At 51.7% G+C, this 15793-nt stretch overlaps 1 protein-coding gene and 1 long non-coding RNA gene across 10 annotated transcripts in view; one reads left to right on the forward strand and one right to left on the reverse strand.

Moving 5' to 3' along the window:
* LOC117869994 (zinc finger protein 436-like) overlaps positions 1-10142 on the reverse strand; it is a 48121-nt gene extending 37979 nt beyond the window's left edge. For all 9 annotated transcript variants that reach the window (XM_034757119.1, XM_034757120.1, XM_034757116.1 and 6 more), the window contains exon 1: positions 9965-10142. The gene's annotated coding sequence lies outside the window, so the exon portion shown is untranslated. The remainder of the gene's footprint in view (positions 1-9964) is intronic.
* Positions 10143-10370: 228 nt separating this feature from the next.
* Positions 10371-15789, forward strand: LOC117870079. Its single transcript, XR_004643897.1, has 3 exons — positions 10371-10518; positions 14964-15053; positions 15747-15789. It is a non-coding gene; the product is annotated as an uncharacterized LOC117870079 (long non-coding RNA).
* Positions 15790-15793: the final 4 nt, after the last annotated feature.

Below are 15793 nucleotides of genomic sequence, written 5' to 3' on the forward strand. Positions count from 1 at the left end.
CCCAGGATATCAAAGAGAGGGATTTTTAATTGGTCCTAAAAGAAATTACCTCACCCACCTTGTCTCTCCAAGAAATCTGAAAGTGGCAGAAGGAGACAAACAGGAAGACAGAGGTCAGGACTCTAAACCAAACATTTTCAAGCCCCTGGAAGAAACTACATTTCCCTTCTGCCCCTAGGTATGTTTGTGTCCTATATGAGGGATCACCCCATTCCTCTCACAGCAGCAAGGGCAGACTGCAGCCAGCCCCAGATGGTCCTTCCCCATCCAGAGATGTGTGCTGTGAGGAAGTTTGGGTGTGGTGGGTGCACAGGATGGGTCCCCAGACAGCTAGACCCATCTGCAGACTGGAAAACCAGGGCAAGTCCAGCACAGCATATGGCTGTGGGCAGGGGTAGCAGTTCTGGAGCTGGGCCTCTGCCCCCTCTAGGTCCCATGGCAGATGGCTCTGGTAGCATCAAGTGCAGGGGAAGGCTAGGGTAGTGTCTGAGAACGGGGTGAGGATTGTGGGGCGGGGGGGGGGTCCATGCCTAGGAATGGGGGATGGAATTCACCTCCCCACCCCTCTGCAGAGCCCAGCAACTAGGGATTTATCCAGTGAAGTGGGTGACTTTGAGTCACCCACTGAAAGATCCTTGTGTCTTAGGTTCCACACTGGCCATAGGAGTTTACTAGTACTCCCTCCCCAGACTCCCGGGGAGAGCCAGGGATATAATTAGTGGGTTATGGGAATTCTTAATGAATTCTCATTTTACAACTATGATATGTGTGTGTGTTGTTAGATCCCTAGACACCCACCAATCACGGTCCTTCTTCCAATGAGCTATAAATATATAAGACGGGGTGGCCAACCTCTGGCGCCATGTGCGGCTCTTCAGACGTTAATATGCGGTTCCATGTATAGGCACCGATTTCGCGGCTGGTGCCAACTTTCCAATGTGCTGGGGGGTGCTCACTACTCAACCCCTGGCTCTGCTGCAGGCCCTGCCCCCACTTCACCCCTTCTCGCGCCCTCCCCTGAGCCTGCAGTGCCCTCACTCCTCCCCTCTCCTACCCAGAGCCTCCTACATGCCACAAAACAGCTGATCGGGAGGTGCGGGGAGGGAGGGGGAGGCGCTGATCAGCAGGGCTGCCGGTGGCCAGGAGGCGCTGGTAGCAGGACGGGGGAGCTGATGGGGGGGCAGCTGACATATTACTGTGGCTCTTTGGCAACGTACATTGGTAAATTCTGGCTCTTTCTCAGGCTCAGGCTGGCCACCCCTGTTCTAAGAGATTCTGCTACAGATCCTGCAGTGAGTTTCTGCTCCTCCCACTTTCTATAGCAGCACTTTTAAGAACAGGCCAGGGAAACATGTAAATTCTTTGAACCAAATTCCAGAAGCCGCTCAGCATGCACATGTCGGAATAATCTTATCTGGAACTTTATACAGTAAAATGCCTTATTTGTAGCCCTCTGGCACTTGCCTGGTGTCACTACAGGACAGAATTAAGTGGGGGCCTTAGGCTTGAATTTCCATCACCTAGCATATTCTGATTGCTGTTCATTTCAATAGATTATATCGATATTTATTTTTAAGCCCTTTTTTAATGTTTACAATTTCAATGTTCAGAGCTGTGGGAAGTTATGGGGATGGTCAGACAATTATTTAAGTACAGTAAATGTTGAGAGTCAAAGAGCCAAATCCTATAACTGTTCAAAAACAAATTGTAAATGTCACATGCAAAATATACAGTGTAAATATCCTTATATCAAACTCAGACTTCCTCCAGAAGCATTTCTGTGTTTTACATATATACATATTTTTTCATCTGTGTGTGTGTGTGTACAATGAAATCAACATTTACTGCAATTTATTCATAAAAATCCAATCCTTAATGAAGTACTTGAATTCTTTCATTTCCTGGACTGTAATGCTTGCTTTGAAGATAATTACACCCTCCCTGTGATGTATTTTACTCTCAGTACCGTAACCCCATCGTGAGGTAGCTCCTGTCTTGGAGCTCTGCTGAGACCAGTGGCATTATGATCAGAAGGTGACACTCTGACACATGGGGAGGATGAGGTAACATGGAGGCTACCAGATGGCCCTACTGAGTGTGGGGAGCAAACTCCCTCTCAGCCTCTCCTCTCTCCCAGAATCAGTAACTCAGCACCAGCCCCTTGCCTTGACGAGGGGGGATGAAGAACTGCAGTAGAAATGGGTTACGCTGGGAGAGGGCACAGCTGATGTGGGACTGGGAGCTGAGTTGATCAAGAGGCCAGAACTCATGGGGGGGGGGGAAGAGGTTGGGAGAAGAAATCAACAGGACTGGGTAGAGGCCTGTCTGTGTAATTTTCCCATTTACCATCCTGCCATGTATTTAATTTATAAACTTTTCATTCACATTTAAACACACTGGAGCTAAGCTGTGTTGATGCATTTCCATTTATAGTGGTACAGTTTTAATTAGATGCTTAATCAGATGCTTACAAACACCAGGGGTTCTCAAACTGGGGGTCAGGAGGTTATTACATGGGGGGCCTACGAGCTGTCAGCCTCCACCCCAGGCCCCGCTTTGCCTCCAGCATTTATAATGGTGTCAAATATATAAAGAAGTGTTTTTAATTTATAAGGGGGAGGGTTGCACTCTAAGGCTAGCTATGTGAAAGGGCTCACCAGTAAAAAAATTTAAGAACCACTGTGCGACACAAAACAGTCAATAATTGGCGTGCTTTCCTTAATTAACTTGACTGTGTGCTGTGCATCACTTTTAAAAAAAAGATGGTGTGAGCAAGTGTCAAAATTTCAGGCATTAAGAAATGGAAATTAGGTGTCAGTTCATTTCTCATGCGTTTAGCTCGTGATTTTAATTTCAGTTTTGAATCAGTATTAATACCATGTTGTTTTAATAGTGTTAAGGTCTATTTGTATAATTGTTTGCAAAATTTCACTGGATACTGTGAACCAGCCGTCTTAACCTTTTATTTTGAGTTTCCTAAATACAATCCAGCACACCACTCCTGAAAGACTGCAAGCCCTGGCTGTGACATATTTCCTAGAGAGCAAACACCCGACAAGCCCTTTTGCCCTAAAATCGCTTTTGGCTCTTTGACATTTCTTTATCCACCCCACCAGAAAATGCTATAGGTAACAAGGTAATTAAAGCATACCTTCACTAGGTATAGTTCTACGTGACTGTGTGCCAAAATTCAAATGGTTCTGTTCGTTTTATCTTTCATTCAGTTTTGCAATTATTAGATCCCATTTAAAAACTGGAAGTGAAATAACCAAAGCAAGTTAAGAAGAGAGTGGCATAGGTGGGGGTAAAACAATAAAGGGAAAGAACTGAATATGCAAAAAAGGAATATCCCAAACTATCAGAGCCCCAGAACCCGTCCAACTGAATATACCCTAGCCAGGCATATCAAGCTGAGCCCCTGAAAAATCGCCCATCCCATCTGGCAGTGAATGCTGCGTGTTCCAGATGGAGCTATGGTGTGTGTGTCTGCTCTGCTGACATGCTGCTTTGGTACAGAATGCATCACGGCCACAGGGAGCAGAGACATGGACTCCTACAAAACACAATCCCAGATACACCTCCAACATCCCATCCCCGCATCCACCTCCACATGGCCATTCTCAGCCTATTGCTAACAGTTCCTTCCAGCCTTCAGCACTATAAATAAATAAAACATGGTGTTACTAAAGGTAGACGGTGCCAGAGAAACCCGATCTCCTTCTGTGAGAAGATAACTAGATTTTTGGACAAAGGAAATGCAGTAGCTCAAATCTATCTGGATGTCAGTAAGGCATTTGATACAGTTCCACATGGGAAACTATTCGTTAAATTGGACAAGATGGGGATTAATATGAGAACTGAAAAGTCGATAAGGAATTGGTTACAGGGGGGTCATACTGAATGGTCAGTTGTCAGGCTGGAGGGAGGTTACTAGTGGAGTTCTTCAGAGATCAGTCTTGGGACCAATCTTCTTCAACATTTAGTACCTTGGCACAAAAAGGGGAGTGTGACACAAAGCTGGGAGGGATTGCCAATACGGAGGAGGACAGGAATATCATCCAAGAAGATCTGCACTACCTTGAAAGCTGGAGTCAAAGAAATGGGATGGGTTTCAGCATGGTAGCCGTGGGATGAAATTTAATAGTGCAGTAAGTTAGTACTGTTATACAAAGCACCAATGAGACCTCATCTTGCCCCAAAGAGATCACAATCCAAGTAGACAATGGGTAAGAGGAAAACAGAGAGGGGTTGTGACTTCCCTAAGGTCACCAAGCAGGTCAGTGACAGAGCCAGGAACAAACCCCGGTAACTCCAGAGCTCCGTCACCCGCAGCTTGGAAAGGTCCCCAGACCCCATTGTATTAGGCTGCAGGAAGAGGTGGTTTGTCCATGGATGCACAGGCTGTCTTGGCAGGGCAGCTCAGCTGCAGTCCCTGCACACAGCTGGGGGTGTGTGTCCTGGGTCAGGAGAAGTCAGTGTCCAGTCCTGTGGGGCTGTGTTTCTGGCTCATACCTCCAGCACTCACTGCTGCCCTTCTGTTACCAGCTGCACTGTTCAGCCAGCCCCAGGCCTTAGTAAGGTCACTGTCCCCCAACCCCCCAAACCTTCAAACTGGGACATGGTGCACCAGTGCCAATCAGAGTGCACTAGTGTAAATTTTGTCTATACTAAGGGTTTTCACCAATGCCTAAAACACCAGTGTGGCAGAGACCTTCAGTACCCAAAACAGCAGTACGGTGGCACTAGAAATGGGATCTATTTCTAGCTCTGTCACGGCAGCCTGGGTGACCTTGGACACGTCAATGTTTCTCCTCCCAGCTTTAGTCTATTTACACAGCTGTCCACTCACTGAGGTCTCCTCTCTCTCCAGAGCTGCTCACCGCTAAAATCTGTGTGGGTGTCACCAGAGCTAAAGTAATTCAGCTCTGGAATAGTCTTACAAGGGTGGCTTTGGAATCTTTTTCCCTGGAAGTTTTTAAGAACAGGTAGGACAAACCTCTGTCAGAGATAATCTACATAAACTTGGTCCTGCCTCAGCAGAGAGAGGTGGACTTGATGACGTCTTGAGGTCCTGTCCAGCCCTACATTTCTATGATGCTATGCAATATATACATACAAAAACACAACATGCAGAAAAAACCCCACCACAACATAACAAAAAAACAAACTACACTCCACAGCATAAAATGACAATACAAAGGAAAAGAAAGCAACACAATGCAAACTAACACACCCTAGGACAAAAGCACACGATGGAAAGAGCTCAACTCAAACCAACAGAACACAGGCACCAAACAAGCTGAGGCAAAACAATTCACCATAAAACTATGCTACACAACATGGTGCATCACACTTCCAAATGACACCATGCAAAACAGCTCAGCATAGAGTACTACACAGCACAAAACAGACTTATTTCAATGGCATAGAAGGGATCTTGAGAGGTAGTCTACTCAAGCCTCCTGTGATGAGGCAGGACCAAGTATCCCTAGACATTCCCAGACTGGTATATCTCTAACCTGGTTTTAAAAACCTCCAGTGAAGGAAATTCCACAACCTCCCTTGGAAGCCAATGCAAGGCAAACACTCAGACCAAAACAACGCTGTACACACACACACTGGGCTTGTGGATGAGGGAAGAGGCAAGAATTCAAACAATCTGGGTTAAGTTCCCAGTTTTGCCCCAAATTCTCCATGCAAACTTGAGCAAATTACTTCAGCTCTCGGAGCTTCAGTTTCCCCATCTGTAAAATGGAGAGTCGCCTCCCACCATTTGCCTATTTAGCCTTTGAGCATTTTGTGGCAAGGACTCTCTGTCACTGTGGGCATGTCTACACTGCAGTTAGACACCTGTGGCTGGCCCGTGCCCGCTGATTTGGGCTCACACGGCTCAGGCTGTGGGGTTGTTTAATTGTGGTGTAGATGTTCCAGCTTGGGCTGCAGCCCAAGGTCTGGCACCCTCCCATCTCGCAGGGTTCTATAGCCTAGCTCCAGCCAAACCCAGACATCAACACTGCAATAAAACAGCCCCTTCCCCTGAGCCCCATGAGTCTGAGTCACCTGGCATGGGCCAGCTGTGGGTTTTTAATGGCAGTGTAGAGATACCTTTGGTGTCTGTTCAGCACCTGTCACAATGGGGACCCTGATCTTGGTCAGTGTCTGTGTAGAGCCCTGCACAACAGGGGGCCTGACCTCAGTTGGGTTCTCCACAGTGCCGAGCACAACAGGGGTGCAGATCTCAGTTGGGGTCTCTGCAGCTCCAGGAACAAGAAGGTCCCTGATTTTGTTTCCCGTCTCTGCAGCACCTGGCACAATGGGAGCCTGATTTCACTTTGTGTTGATGCAGGGCCTGGCACAACAGGGACCCGCAGCTCAGTCAGAGTCACTGTAGCACCGGGCAGAACAAGGTCCCTGCTCTCTGTAGGGGTCTGTGCAGTGCCTGGCACAAAGACTGTCCCAAACTCAGTCTGGGTTTGTGCAGTGCCAGGCACACCAGGGGACCTGATCTCAGGCAAGGCCTGAGCCATGCTCAGTATGATAAGAGACCTGATCTCAGTCAGACACCTGGAGAGAAAAGCAGAAAGATTTTCAAGAATTTGATATCAGTAGATCAGAACTGAGGAGAAAATGGGGCACAAACTAAATATTTGCCAACGTAAGAGAGAAGCACCAACATCTGAGGAGATTTTATGTCACCATTCAACGGTTCAAGAGAAAAGAGGGGAAATTTGAGGGGATTATACAGCGATATTCAATCAACAACAGAATGGGGTGGATTCTTCTTCTCTCACATTCACATGGCCAGCAGGGAGCCCTGGGTAATGTGGTTTTCACAGGGGAAAGGAGTGGGGCTGGAGTCAGAAGGTAACTGGATGTGGGGAGGGGCTGGCAAGGGGGTCTGGAAATGTGACTAGCAGGTGATGGGGGGGGGGTGGCGGGGTGGGGAAGGGGGGGGGGGGGGGAAGTAGCTGGGACTGGGAAACCTGGGGCTTGACTGTCTCTATGGGGGACGCTTGCTCCTCCCTTCCCTTCCTGGGCCTTTCCATGCCCTGTTGCCAGCAGAGAGTGCCCCCCCCCAGCCCAGCCCAGAGGTGTCCCTGTCTCAGGGCTCTGCCAGCCTTTGCCCATTAACCCTCTTCCCAGTTCAGAAATCACTCAGGGGAATGATTTCCCACCTAAACAAGGACAAGGACCTTCCTGACACAAAGAAGAAACGAGAGGAGCAGAATACGGACCCTGGACTTCAGAAAAGCAGACTTTGACTCCCCCAGGGAACAGATGGGCAGGATCCCCTGGGAGAATAACATGAAGGGCAAAGGGGTCCAGGAGAGCTGGCTGTATTTTAAAGAATCCTTATTGTGGTTGCAGGAACAAACCATCCCGATGTGTAGAAAGAATAGTAAATATGGCAGGCGACCAGCTTGGCTAAACAGTGAAATCCTTGCTGATCTTAAACGCAAAAAAGAAGCTTACAAGAAGTGGAAGATTGGACAAATGACCAGGGAGGAGTATAAAAATATTGCTCAGGCATGCAGGAGTGAAATCAGGAAGGCCAAATCACACTTGGAGTTGCAGCTAGCAAGAGCTGTTAAGAGTAACAAGAAGGGTTTCTTCAGGTATGTTAGCAACAAGAAGAAAGTCAAGGAAAGTGTGGGCCCCTTACTGAATGAGGGAGGCGACCTAGTGACCGAGGATGTGGAAAAAGCTAATGTACTCAATGCTTTTTTTGCCTCTGTCTTCACAAACAAGGTCAGCTCTTAGTCTGCTGCACTGGGCAGCACAATATGGGGAGGAGGTGACCAGCCCTCTGTGGAGAAAGAAGTGGTTTGGGACTATTTAGAAAAACTGGACGTGCACAAGTCCATGGGGCCGGATGCGTTGCATCCGAGGGTGCTAAAGGAGTTGCCGGATGAGATTGCAGAGCCATTAGCCATTATTTTTGAAAACTCATGGTGATCGGGGGAGGTCCCAGATGACTGGAAAAAGGCTAATGTAGTGCCCATCTTTAAAAAAGGTAAGGAGGAAGATCCGGGGAACTACAGGCCAGTCAGCCTCACCTCAGTCCCTGGAAAAATCATGGAGCAGGTCCTCAAGGAATCAATTCTGAAACACTTAGAGGAGAGGAAAGTGATCAGGAACAGTCAGCATGGATTCACCAAGGGGAAGTCGTGCCTGACTAACCTAATTGCCTTCTATGATGAGATAACTGGCTCTGTGGATGAGGGGAAAGCAGTGGATGTATTATTCCTTGACTTTAGCAAAGCTTTTGATACCGTCTCCCACAGTATTCTTGCCACCAAGTTAAAGAAGTATGGGCTGGATGAATGGACTGTAAGGTGGATAGAAAGCTGGCTAGATCGTCGGGCTCAACGGGTAGTGATCAATGGCTCCATGTCTAGTTGGCAGCCGGTTTCAAGTGGAGTGCCCCAAGGGTCAGTCCTGGGGCCGGTTTTGTTTAATATCTTTATTAATGATCTGGAGGATGGTGTGGACTGCACTCTCAGCAAGTTTGCAGATGACACTAAACTGGGAGGAGTGGTAGATACACTAGAAGGTAGGGATCGGATACAGAGGGACCTAGACAAATTAGAGGATTGGGCCAAAAAAAAACCTGATGGGGTTCAACAAGGACAAGTGCAGAGTCCTGCACTTAGGACGGAAGAATCCCATGCACTGCTACAGACTAGGGACCGAATGGCTACGTAGCAGTTCTGCAGAAAAGGACCTAGGGATGACAGTGGACGAGAAGCTGGATATGAGTCAGCAGTGTGCCCTTGTTGCCAAGAAAGCCAATGGCATATTGTGCTGCATTAGTAGGTGCACTGCCAGCAGATTCAGGGAGTGATTATTCTCCTCTATTCGGCACTGGTGAGGCCACACTTGGAGTATTGCGTCCAGTTTTGGGCCCCACACTACAGAATGGATATGGACAAATTGGAGAGTCCAAAGGAAGGAAACAAAAATGTTTGGGGGGTGGGGGGGCTGGAGCACATGACCTATGAGGAGAGGCTGAGGGAACTGGGCTTATTTAGTCTACAGAAGAGAAGAGTGAGGGGGGATTGGATAGCAGCCTTCAACTACCTGAAGGGGGGTTCCAAAGAGGATGGAGCTCGGCTGTTCTCAGTGGTGGCAGATGACAGAACAAGGAGCAATGGTCTCAAGTTGCAGTGGGGGAGGTCCAGGTTGGATATCAGGAAAAACTATTTCACTAGGAGGGTGGTGAAACACTGGAATGCGTTACCTAGGGAGGTGGTGGAGTCTCCTTCCTTGGAGGTTTTTAAGGCCCGGCTTGACAAAGCCCTGGCTGGGATGATTTAGCTGGGAATTGGTCCTGCTTTGAGCAGGGGGTTGGACTAGATGACCTCTTGAGGTCCCTTCCAACCCTGATATTCTTTGATTCTATGAAATCACTGCAGGTAAAAATGGAGGGGAAACACCCCAAACTTGAGATTTGAACTGGACATTGGCGAAGTGGAGAGAAAATGGGACACAACCGGGGGAGGAGATCAGAGACCTTCTCAGGGATCTGAGGGAAAGGGGGTGTCACCCTGGATGTTGCTCGTTGCTCTCTAGGGAGAAAGGGGGCAGGGCTGGAGAGGATGGGGGGATCCCCACGGGAGGGGGCAGCGGTAAATCCGAGGGGATCTCAGCCCCCCCATCTCTCCCCGCTCCTCGGGGGGTCACCGGTTCTTCTCCTCCCCCGGCCATGTCCGGGCTGCACAGACATTTTCCATCCGCCCCTTTCCCAGGTCTCCCCCCCCCCCGACCCCACACAGGGACCCCAGTAGGGACCGGTACCCCCCAAGGTGCCCCAGGGCAGAGCCTGGCCGGGCCCGGGAGCGTTGGGCTCCTGCGGGGACAGCAGCCCCGAGTCCCCCGCGGGCGCTGCGAGATACCGGGTCCCCCCCACGGACACTGGGGCAGAGTCACCGCCCGGCCCCGCCCCCGGGGCTCGCTCCGGTACCTGGAGGCTGCAGCTCCGCAGCGGGGCGGGCAGAGCCCGGGGCAGCCCCAGGGCGGCTCCCGCGGGAGCAGGGCGCGGGCCGGGCACGGAGGGGTTAATGAAAATCTCCCCGGCACAGACCCTCCTGCTCCGCCCGGCCCCGCAGAGCCAGATGAGCGCTGCATCTGCGCATGTGGGACAACCGCCCCCACACATCTGCGCATGCCCAGAGCCGGGAGACACAAAACTCTTCTCCTGGTCCGGGAGAGGCTCTAACGGCCCCGCACCCGGCTCGTCCTCCCCCCCCCGCCAACGTCACTTCCGTTCTAGGGAGAGTCAGAAACTACATCTCCCAGCCTGTCCCGCGGCCGTTTCCGCTCTATTCAGCTTAGGGAAGGAAGGGTTTCAGTAGCTGTTACTGCGCATGCTTCGTGCGAGCCCCGTTCGTCCTCCCCACTGCCCAACGTCACTATCGCTGCTGCCTCCGTGCCTAGGGGGGTCTTCCTCCAGTTGGGACCCGCCCCCTGGGCAGCCCAGGGGTCTGCCCGCAGCAGCCCCTGGGCTGGAGGCCCCCGGTGAGTGAGAGACCCCGGGCGGGGGGGGCCGGGCAGGAAAGTGACTCTCCGCCCCGGGGAACCTGGGAGAAGCCTCGGAGCTGCCTCGGCCCCAGTGGAGCTGCAGCAGGATCTGCCCCCGGCACCGCTGGCATTGGGGGGGCAGAGACTGAGGGCCGGCGGGGGGAGGGGGAGTGTTGGGCAGGCGGGGAGAAGCCGGAGTTGGGGGCGGGGAAGGTCAGTAGGACGCGGGGTTGGGGGGGGAGGGTTGAATTGTCTCTGCAGCCAGGAAATCCCCGGGGGAGAAGTGGCAGGCGGGGGGTTAATAGGATCTTGTCCTGGACCGGCTCTAGGCACCAGCAAAACAAGCTGGTGCTTGGGGCGGCACATTTTTAGGGGTGGCATGGCCGGCGCTAGAATGCTGCCCCTAAAAATGTGCCCCAGCCGCCCTAGCTCACCTCTGCTGCTGCTGCCACGGTGCGGGAAACAGCTGATTTGTGCGCTGCTACTCGCCCTCCCAGGCTCTCAAGCCTGGGAGGGAGGGAGGGGGAGCAGTGGCCCGCGAATCAGCTTTTTTGCGTGCCGCAGCGGCTCAGGGTCTCCCTCTCCCTCCCAGGCTCTCAAACCTGGGAGGGAGGGGGAGATCCCGCGCGCCGCTGCTCCCCCTCCCTCCCAGACTTGAGAGCCTGGGAGGGAGGGGAAGGAGCGGCGCCCGCGCCGCGGCCACTCGGCGTCTCCCCCTCCCTCCCAGGCTCTCAAACCTGAGAGGGAGGGGGAGACTCCGAGTGGCCACAGCGGCACTTCTCCCCCTCCCTCCCTCCTAGGCTTGAGAGCCTGGGGGGAGGAGGCAGGGCTGGGGATTTGGGGAAGGGGCAGAGTTGAGGGGGGGCCGGGGGTGGGGTAATTAAAGAACAGGGCGGGGGGCTGCCAAAATTGTTTTTGCTTTGGGTGGCAAAAATCCTAGAGCCGGCCCTGATCTTGTCCCTGTTTGTGTCACTTGCCTCTCACCCACAGATACAAATTCTCTCTAGTTCTTCCCCTTTTCTCTCTCAGTATCTCACACGTGGCTATAAAATCCGGGGAGACTCCCCCTTTCCTTTCAAATGATATGCTCTCTCCTCTCCCCCGATTTCCCCCTGTTCTCTCCCTAATTCTCAAATGTCCATTTAAAATCTCTCCGATGTGGGGGATTTTCCCACCCATTTTATTTGCAGTGATTTGTCCTTGTTTAGATGGGAAATTGTTGCCCTGAGTCATTCCCCAAAACATGGCTACTCCTGGATTGGGGATGGGATGGGATCCTGGTTCTTTGCCAGGGCCAGGAAGGGAGGAACATGTGACCCTCATGGGGACTCCCCAGACCTCGGTTTCCCAATCCCACTTGTTGCCCCCTAACTGCCAACACAGTTGCCCCCAGCCCTCAGTTGCCAGTCACCCACCCATCCCCCACTGCTGGCCCCTTCCCTCACCCAGGAAGCCTTCCAGCTCCCTCTCCCTTGCCCTCTTAAATCAGCTCCTCAAAGGGCTCCCTGCTGCCCATGTGAATGGTGGCAGAGGGGGGAATCATCATTTTCTGTATATGTATTGACTGGATTTTATATGACTGTCCAAACAGTCCCCCTTTTCCCTCTAGTTATTTAATAGCAATATAAAACCCCCTCAGATCTTGGTGTTTTTCTCTCATGTTATCAGTTGTGTAGTTTCTGACACGTATTCTCTGCAAATCTCAAAGATTGATATAAAAAATATCCTAATCCCCACTTTTTCTCTAACTGTCTATTTCTAATTGAATATGGCCTGAGATTTTCTTAGTATTTTATAATTAGAGAGACAGGGGAAAATCTCAGATTTACACCTTTTCTCAGATTCCTGAACATGGATATAAAATGTTTGCAAATGTTGCCCATTTTCTCTCTATTCAGTTATCAAATATTGATGTGAAATACACTCAGATTTTACCTCATATCAACAACTGATATAAAATCCCTCTGATTCTCCACTTTCCTCTCTATACGTATTTAATACACATCAAAGCCAGAGGCCACCCCCTGTTTGGGGGATTAGTGGTTCCCAGCTGGTTACAGGAGAGTTGGCTGGACCCTTTTCTTTTCTCCAACTAGTACAGGATGAGGAGATCATGCTGAGTGCAGCCTGGGTCCAGAAGTATCCCAAAGTCCATGATAAATGGTCAGTGTGCGGGGTTGCTTCCCGCAGTGCTAAGATGTAGTTACCTCTGGGGTGGATCCATGGTGGCCATTATTTGCTAGCGACAGGGCATGGACATTTCTTACCTATTTTGGCTCTCCATGCCTTCCATTCTCCTGATAAAGAAGCATCCCCCAGGGCTCCCTCTGCCTGTGTGACTGGCCAGCAGGGGGCAGTGATAACTTTCTATCCACTTAGCAGATACTGTAAGGTGACACTGTGGGGGGGGGGGGGGGGGCGTGTGCATGCCTGTGTGGGGAGATTGAGCTTGAGCTGAAGGGGCATTGCGGGTTAGGGGGAGGCCTCTGGGTGACCGGGCAGGAGGTACCCTAGTCAGGTTGGTGGTTTCTGGAGGTTTGGGGTTTCGGGGGGGGCGGGGTTCTGATGTGCCCAGCCCTGAGGCTATGGGTCCTGGAGGCGCGTATCGCTGGGGACTTGTTGGTTGCAGAACAAGTGAGGGTGGGTGTCTTTTGGGGAGGTGGGGCAGGGGGTTAGAGGGTGCCTGGTGCTATGCCAGGGGCTCTGTCATGCCCAATGCACAGAACTGTATGGGGGAGTCCCAGGCGCTAGGGAGGGGTCCTGCTGTAAAGCATCAGTCAAACGGCATGGCAGAACTTGCTGGAGGACAGGTGGGGGTCCTAGGCAGGCAGTGGGGGAATCTCAGGTAGGCAATGAGGGACTGAATTCCCAGTGGGGGGTCCCCTGGGGGGTGCTCCCTGGCTTTTGGGGGCTCTTGTGGGAAACCCTTTGGGATTCCCAGCCTGGCAGTGACCGTCTGGTGGGGGTTCTCTGGCCGGTGGGGCTCTGAGGGGTAACGAGTCCTGTTCAGGGATTCTGGGGGTTGGGTCCCAGGGAATATCTGGTGGGACCCTGGCTGTGGGGTCTGGGCTCTGGGTACTGGGGGTGTCTGGGGGCACCTGGATGGAGGCTCTGGGGGCTGCTACTAACCATGCTCCTTCTCTCTGATCAGCTTGTGCCATAATCCTGGCTCAAGCACTGCCCGGCATTCCCCAGCCACATGCCCGGTCTCTGTGATAACTTTCTATCCACTTATCAAGCATCTTGAAAACTCCAGGACCTTCCAGTTCCATTGGGAAAATTTGTGCCCCGAGTCCTTATCCTAGATCTGGGGGCGGGGGTGGTGAGGGGAGGTGGGAAGGGGGTTAGCACTGCCACACAATGGTCTCTTCCACAGCATTCTGGACTCATTCTTTCTGAAATCTGGTTTCATTGAGGACATTGTTAATCCAGAGTCACTGCATGGAAAGACAAGGAGTGACTCCAGATGGACAGTGGGGCAAATGAGATCAGCAATTCTCCCTGTGAGGAGGGGCTCTCATTAGCTGCTCTCTCCAGAGAGCTAAAGGAGGGAAGCTGCTCAAACGCTCTGTCCCTCTTTGCTCAGGATATTGGGGTTCAGCTTCCTGGGTCACACGCTGCAGCCTCCATTGTGATCTGGGAGACCAGGCTTAGCAGCTGCTGCTCTCCCAACAGGGGTTCTGTGCTGGGAAGTGACCTTAATTAAAGTTTCTCTGCCCGGCCCAGGCGATGACTTTCTCCAGCTGGTACTAGCCCCCTGGGGCAGACCTGGGCTCTGAGCTATGGACTCCAGGTTACTGAAACACCTCAGACAAAGTACTGGGGACTGGCATGAAAGTGACTCTGCACAAACAGCCCCTCATCATTTCTCCTCCCATTAGCAATTGCCAGGAGAAAATCCAGCCAGGGGAGAGCAAAGAACCCAGGAATGAGACTTTTCCAGCTAGAGGGGCAGGGAAGGGAAGACTGAAAGAGGCAGTGGTAGAAATGAGTGGGGAGAGAGATTTCCAGCTCTCTAATCCACCCAGACACGTCTTGCAGCATCGCTGGGGAGAATCACTTTCCAGTGAACAAGAAAAGGATCAGACAGGGGAAAAGCCAATTCCTGACTCCATATCCCTCCTGCTGGAGTGTGGCTGCCCTGGGGTCAGTGTCCGAGGGAATCCCCCACAGTGATTCCTTTGGTTCTGCTCTTTTCTAGCATTGTGCTCAGAGACTTTGTTACGGGGTGTTGGGGAGGGAGAAGGGAGGTTAAAAATCTCTTTGTGGGCTTAGCCTGACAGGAGGGGCCAGGTCTACACTATAATAAAGAAATCAAGCATTTTCCCAGCATGGCAGAATCTAGGATGTCTGTCTGCAGGGAAGGGGCCTGGGGGAATTATGATGTGAAATTAACTAAGCCTGTTCTGAAACCTCCACAACTGCCCTTCTCACCCAACCAGGGCTGCAGAATGACGTCCATGTCTTGCTCCAGCTCATCCCGTCCTCCCATGACACAGGGAAGAAAAATGGCTGCAGTGGAGCCAGTTCAGGTAGGGATTATTGGGGGGTTGCTGGTGAGTTCCTACTGGAGGAGAGGGACAGCAAATACGCTGGAGATGGGAAGGTTTGCACAGTCTGGTTTGGAGGTTGGAGCGGGGCAGGAAATGCACAGGGTGGAGAAAGGGAGGAGGACAGGGTGTGGCAAACCTGCTGGGAATTGTTTAATAAGTAGCCTAGATTCTAGGAACAGACCCAAGAGGTTCGGAGGTGGAAATACTCTATTTTGTGGAGCAGAAAATAACCCAGCTACATGGGGCTGGGAAAACTGACCAGACTCATAGTGCTGGAGCCAGATCCAACTAACCAGTGACTGCTGTGAGATATGAAGGGGGCACCCACCAGTCAGGCTTAGGGGAGATTTCCCCTCCCTTCATATCGAGCTCCTCACAATGAGGAGGGTGTTGGGCTTCCTACCAGGGAGCTCTCCCTGGACCCTGCAAGGGCCTCCCTCTCCTGTATCAGTCTGTGGCTAGTAGGTGTGTGATGGATCTGCTGAGAGAGACAGGGGGCTCTCTCTTCGTTCCCTCACCCTGGTGTTTCCTGGATGCTCTGAGCTGGGTGAGGGTGGGACTCTGTTAACTGCAATCCACCCAGAGCTTCCCTTTGATTGGCTCCTCTCCCCCATGAATAGTGGTGTGTGAGTGGGGCAGCAGGTACTGAGTGTTGGACTCTTGCACTTTCAGGGGCCGGTGACCTTCGAGGAGGTGGCTATGTATTTCACCAGGGAAGA

Source organism: Trachemys scripta, chromosome 25 (genome assembly GCF_013100865.1).
Source record: "Trachemys scripta elegans isolate TJP31775 chromosome 25, CAS_Tse_1.0, whole genome shotgun sequence".
Classification (NCBI taxonomy): domain Eukaryota; kingdom Metazoa; phylum Chordata; order Testudines; family Emydidae; genus Trachemys; species Trachemys scripta.